This window comes from Capsicum annuum, chromosome 1 (genome assembly GCF_002878395.1).
Source record: "Capsicum annuum cultivar UCD-10X-F1 chromosome 1, UCD10Xv1.1, whole genome shotgun sequence".
Lineage (NCBI taxonomy): Eukaryota > Viridiplantae > Streptophyta > Magnoliopsida > Solanales > Solanaceae > Capsicum > Capsicum annuum.
Genome location: NC_061111.1, coordinates 145,450,666 through 145,457,730, shown reverse-complemented (window position 1 = coordinate 145,457,730; position 7,065 = coordinate 145,450,666). Strand labels below are relative to the sequence as shown.

The following is a 7,065-nucleotide window of genomic DNA, read 5'->3' as shown; positions in this document are numbered from 1 at the left end:
ACCCCTAATTAATTATTATAGGTCATTTATATATTAGAATTAATAATATTTAATTATAGATATTTATGACGTTTGTTTCAGCTGCTTTCAACGTGATTTTACTATGTCATCACTAATTAATTATTATAAGTCATTTATGTATTAAAAAATTAATAATATTTAATTAAAAAAATGGATGACATATCTACCTATATTACTCCTAATTGCTCCGTGATTTATTATATTATCCATAATTAATTATTATAAGTCATTTATATATTAGAATTAATAATATTTTTTTACTATGTTACCCCTAATTAATTATTATAAGTCATTTATATATTATAATTAATAATATTTAATTAAAAAATAGATATTTATGACGTTTGTTTTAGCTGCTTTAACCATAATTTTACTATATCATCCCTAATTAATTATTATAAGCCATTTATGTATTAAAAAATTAATAATATTTAATTAAAAAATCAGCTGCTTCATCATTTACTATATTACTCTAATTGCTCTGTGATTTATTATATTACTCCTAATTAATTATTATAAGTCATTTATATATTAGATTTAATAATATATTTTTATTATATTACCCTTAATTAATTATTAGAAGTCATTTATATATTAGAATTAATAATATTTAATTAAAAAATAGATATTTATGACGTTTGTTTCAGCTGTTTTAACCGTGATTTTACTATATCATCCCTAATTAATTATTATAAGTTATTTATGTATTAAAAAATTAATAATATTTAATTAAAAAAATAAATGACGTGTCTGTCTATATTATCCCTAATTGCTCCGTGATTTACTATATTACCCTAAATTAATTATTATAAGTCATTTATATATTAGAATTAATATTTTTTTTACTATATTACCCCTAATTAATTATTATAAGTCATTTATATATTAGAATTAATAATATTTTATTAAAAAATAGATATTTATGATGTTTGTTTCAGCTGCTTTAACCGTGATTTTACTATATCATCCCTAATTAATCATTATAAGTTATTTATGTATTAAAAATTAATAATATTTAATTAAAAAATAGATGGCATGTCTGCTGCAGCTGCTTCAACCATAATTTTGCTAAATATCGCTTATAATTAATTATTATGAGTCATTTTAGTGTTAAAAATTTAATCATATTTTTAAAAAATAGACATAAAATGATAAATTAACTCTTGATGTATCAAATTAAGTTGACCTCCTTCAACCGTGATTTTACTGTATCACCTCTAATTAATTATTATAAGTCATTTATGTATTAAAAAATTCATAATATTTAATTAAAACATTGGTTTCGACATGGCTGCTTCAAGAGCTGCGTCGTGATTTTACTATATCACCCCTAATTAATTATTATAAGTCATTTATGTATTAAAAAATTAATAGTATTTAATTAAAACAAGAAAAATATGTGTTTATGACATGTTTGTTGCAGCTGCTTCAACCATAATCATCTTTGAGAAAATGATCCAAGACTTTGTTGTTAATTGAAGTATCTTTTGTTTCAGTTCTTAAATGAAATAATCCTATGAATATTAGTTCTACATCTTTGCTATATTTTGTAACATGTCTCAATCTTATCATCAAATAATTAAAATAACCCGACTACACGACACATCACACTTTTTTATCATGTGAAAAAAAACATCTTATAAAACTTCACTCCTTAGCGAATACCGTCAAATAGTTATTATTTAAAAAATTATCATTTTAAATCAATGTACATTTATGTTTGTATCTCATCAATATCGAATATTGGTGCTAAAAGATGTCTATAGTGTTGGGCCCGTGCTGACACGGGTCATGCACCTCTAGTTTTCTAGAGAAAAGAGAGAGGAAGAAGAACCGGAGAATTTTTTCTTTTTTCACTTTTTCTTCTTTTCCCTTTTTTTTTCATTTTTTTTTTCCTTTTCATTTTTTTTCCTTCTTTTTTTTTTTTACTATTTATTTTTTTCTCTCATCTTTTTTATTATTGTTGTTGTTGTATTTTATATTTTATATATTTTTTATATTTTATATTTATTTGTATCATATAAATATATTTTAAATAAATTTATTATTTGTAGCTGAATAGATTAACCGTGCATATATACAATTTATCATGTGTATTTGTACAAAAAAAATGAATTAATTGTATTTATTTAGGTCTTAAATATATATAAATATGCAATGTGTCATTCAATTGAAATGTATCATTAGTATTTGTATTTTAAATTTAGCATTTGTATTTGTATATGAGCAAGTATCATTTTGTATGTGTATGGTTCAAGTTGTATAAACATGTATCATATGAAGAAAATATAACATTTGTATTTGTATAATATATCATTTTATAAATATAAGTGTTCATATAAAGAAAAATATTTTTTTCTTTTAAAAATACAAATGATCTTGTCAACTACAAACCAATGAAATAAATTAAATTACAAATAAAAATATAATATGCGGTCAACTTACAAATATAAATACAAAATAGTTCCTTAAAAATACAAGTACATAGATAAAAATAATACACAAATACAAATAAAATAAAATCACAAAATATAAATACAATATCAAATCAATTATAAAATACAAATACAAAATAATTCTTTAAATACAAGTGTAAATTTTATAAAATATAAATGATGGTGCAAACTAGCAAACATAAATACAAGTCCGAACTATAAAATACAAATACAAATGTTAACTATAACATACAAATACAAGTGTGAACTATAAAATACAAATACAAATACAAATACAAACGCGAACTATAATATACAATACAAGTGTAAACTATAAAATACAAATACAAATGCGAACTATAACATACAAATATAAGTGCAAATTATAAAATACAAATACAAGTGTGTACTATAATATACAAATACAAGTGCGAATTATAAAATACAAATGCGAACTATAATATATAGACAAAAACAAGCGTTAATTATAAAATGCAAATACAAATATAATTGAATCAATGAATACAAAAATATAACTACTAAAAAATTTGTAAAAAGATACTTTAAAAAAGAGACCTCAAAAATTGGTCGAAAATAAGAGACCTCATGAGGTTGCTTATTCCCTCAATTTATTTTTAATTTATTTTTAAATAAAGAGACCTCATGAAGTCAGTAAATGACAAAAAAATTAAACAACACAATATTAGAAACTTCAGGAGGTCAAAAATAAAAAGCAGAAAAAGTCAACGCCAAAATAATTAAATTTAAAAAGAAAATTATAAAACGTAAAGTAGGCCAAGAAATTTTTTATCGTTGCAACCTAGTGAGGTCGCTACTATTTTAATAAATTAATATTTGTTATAAAAAATAATTATTTGTTACTATTTTATGAAGTGTAAAGTTAAAATATATATTTATTAATTTTTTAAATATTTATAATTGTAATTCGAAATTCAAAATCAAAAGGATTAGTGCTTTAATTCTTTTAATATTTTTAATTTTAATTAGAAAATATATTGTGTTTGTAGCAAAAAAGTAGTTAGTTTATCAGAATCAAAGTAAATAAGATAATAGTAAATAAGATAAAGTAAATAAGATAATAATGACCCTTTCTTTGGTGATAGAAGATCTAATTGTAAAACCAAAAGGTCAACTCTCTTAATACTCTCTCAAATCCGCCTCTCTTGAGATCGTCTCTCCCAAAATTCTCTGCCCAAATCTCAAATTTGTTATCTCTTCCATTCCAGGTAAGGTTGCAAACTTTGATTTTTTCTTGAATTTTTACAATGTAATTTGTATTTGTGTTGTTGTGGATCTTCAATTATATGTTTATGTTCACATGTTATACAAACCTGTAATTACTTTCATCCCATTTAATGTTGCTGACCTGTATCAATTTATGTGGTTAAGATTATTTTATAAATCGCTACATAATGGAGTGAAGTGAGCAGTAGCCATGTAGAATTATACAAGACATCAATATGTTGAACTACATCTTTTATGTGTTTTGAAGATGTTTGGTTATAAACTCATTATACATGCATTTTATGTGTTTCACAACAATTGAAAAAATTTCAATAGCAATTTATTTTTTATCATTATATTGACTGATTTAGTGTTCAGCATCTCCACAATTAAGAATCAGAGAGGTAAGTTTTTGTTTACTGTTTTATATGGACTTTTAAGTTAAAATTCAATTCATTATCATTCACGTGCATTCTATATCAGCGAGATAAGAGATTCAAAAATTCATTGTTTCCTTTGGTGCTGGATGATTTTTAGTATGTACAACTTATTTGATGCCTAAGGATTGATTGATTACAGTGAGCCTTTAGTGTGTATTTTTTTTATTTCAGCTTGAATTCGGGATGGTTGGTGATTCTATTTTGGAATTGCTTTCATTAGTTCATTAGCTTGTTGTGGATATAGATGGAATTTGGATTATGTTGTTTTTTCATGAATTTTGGATTTAGGATTGTTTGTTAGTTTATCATGATTGATTTCATTGTTTCTGAATCAATTTTCTTGCAAAATTTTGATGTGGATTAATTATTTTATTTTGATGTGTTTGGACTGAAAATATGGCTTGTTCTTGTTACTTTAGTCACAATTGCGTAGCTATACTTTAATTATTCTCTCTGATGCTTCAGTGATGAGCTTTGAGCGCCAACGAAAGGCACCTTCTTTTAATTATTCGTCTACTCTTATAAGAAGTTGCACCTGCAATTTGAGAATAAGAGGCTGGGGGTGAATGGGGTGGGGGGAATTCAGAACGAATATTAAGCTATTGTATTTCTCTCAATTCTATTATAGAATGTTTTACATTTTTAGTTTGTTGATCCAAGAGTTGTTGGATTTCATGTAGTATGTTTCTTGGAAGTTTTATAATAGAATAGAACTTATCATGACAGAGGCGAATACAAGATTTAAAATTTATAGGTTCATTTTTAAAATTCTACCTCATCGTACCTAATTTATTGGACTCTTAATATTTGTACTTATCAGTGAGGTTTTTAAAACAGAGAAAATGTTTTTGACATCCAGAACATGAACGTCAGATTACTACAAACTTCAAGTTAAAAGACCTGTTGGCTTGCTGTAAAAAACTCATGAAAATAACAAGAGGCCTAGGTTGATTCTTCCTGAAAATTAGAAAAGTTAATTGACCATTGGAAGACCGATTTGAGGTTCAAGCAGATGAGAGAGATTAACAAGAAAGCTAGAGCCTCTATTAAGGGTGTCGCTTTACATACGAGTGAAGCTCAAAGTCAAGGGAATGTAAGAAGGAAACTGGTACGTTCTTAATCTTCTCCAAAGCTATTTTTAACTATTCGATTGACCAAGCATAACCAATAAGTTCTTGGAAAACAAATATGCCCCAACTAGTGGGATACCTCTTATTGAAAGTACTATTGTTGATCTTTGTAATTAGACTCCTAATATTTCATATCTGTTAGATCCATATGCTTGCTTGTTCACATAGAGTTTTCACTGCACTACCCATTCCTAGCTGCAACAACAAGGAAAAACTAAAAAGAAAAAAAATTAGAAAGTTGGGAAAGTAACTGGAATTCGATCCAAAGGCGGACCTAAGGCATTGAACTTATACCATCCAGAATGTATGCATATATTCTCATGTCAGTAACTATGCTTCCTGAGAACTTGTAATACCCTTAAGTTGTTACACTTTAAGTTATAATTGTTCTTATTAAACTGAAATTGAAAAATTTGTTAAAATCGACTAAATTTTTAAATTCGTCAAGTACCTTGTTGATGGGTTTAGGCATTTTAATATTAATTTATCATATTATATGTATTAATTTTCCGTGAGATGGTGTGCAACAACTCAATGGCTTTTTATTCTATCTGTTCTCTGCCTCTTTAGTGCAATAGTTTAGAGACTTGAATCTTTCAGATTTAGGATTTGGGTCTTTTTCTTTACCCAAAGTGAATGAAAGATGAAATTTTTATCTGTTTCTTGATTTGTTATTTTTATATTTTCTTGTTGGTTCTTGATTGATATGTTAGGATAAAGCTTAGTTGATTGTTTTTTCTTAGATTTGTTCCAGAAAAAAAAAGATGATAAAGAAAGTTTCCTTGGTTTTTTTGTGTAGTTTGTGAAAGGGTAATTTGTGTTTTGTTGGTTAGGCACACTCATGGTTTGTATAAGAAACTTGAATTTTTTGAATGGAGAAAGGTGAAGAGAGCGAGCGCGTAGGTGTAGAGAGCGAACGTGTAGTTTGGAACTATGTGCCATTAGATTTTAGGGATTAATTGTAATAAATAACCATTTTGAGTCTATTATTTGGGTTTTTTCCTTGGGGGGGGGGGGGGGATAAAGAAGCTAAGTTTTTTTTTTACCTTTATTGAACTGCTGATTGGATTTTGTTGTAGGTTGTCGTAGAAATGCTATTATAAGTATATGGATGTAACATTTGTAGTTATGCCTGTTGACATTTAATTAGCGAAAGGATTGCAATATCCCTATATTATACAATAGAGACCAAAAAAGTCATTAATCTTCTTTTTCTTCATATTTTGGTTGTTAATGTGACATGTATTTGGCAGCTTCACATTCCCATTTTATCAAGTTATGACATGCTACTAGCATACTAATATATTTTGTTTGTAGGAAAAGGATCTTGGAAGGCTGATAACACAGACTGAGGCTTTCAAGGCTACAGACATAATGAGGAAAAAAAATTGGAGATCCTGATGTGTGATCCATGAGCTCAACTGACCTATGTAAGCCTCTATTACTAGTACTAATTACTTTATTTCCTAAATTTATATTTCACATAGAGTATAAAATCAATACAGAGATGTGACTGAGGAGCCCAACAATGATGAAAATGATGAGGATTTTTGTGTGGACAATGCACCGCCACGTTGTTATAATTGAGTGTTGTGTTAGATAATCTAAAATATGTACTTTATGATGATTTATTTGAATTAGTAAGTGTTTTTGAATGCATGAGAGCTTTGAAGTAGTCTAATCAATAGTATTATTGTATAAATAACTTGACTACTATGTTTTTTCATTTAATTTCAAGGTACTTTAAGTTGATTTTCATTTAGTGTTCATTGAATGAGATATTTAGTACTAGTG

At 26.2% G+C, this 7,065-nt stretch overlaps 1 long non-coding RNA gene across 1 annotated transcript; it reads left to right on the top strand.

The window, feature by feature from the left end:
* The first annotated feature begins 3,605 nt into the window (after positions 1 to 3,605).
* Positions 3,606 to 6,842, top strand: LOC107856296. Its single transcript, XR_001670527.2, has 3 exons — positions 3,606 to 3,703; positions 6,589 to 6,701; positions 6,777 to 6,842. It is a non-coding gene; the product is annotated as an uncharacterized LOC107856296 (long non-coding RNA).
* The last annotated feature ends 223 nt before the right edge of the window (positions 6,843 to 7,065 follow it).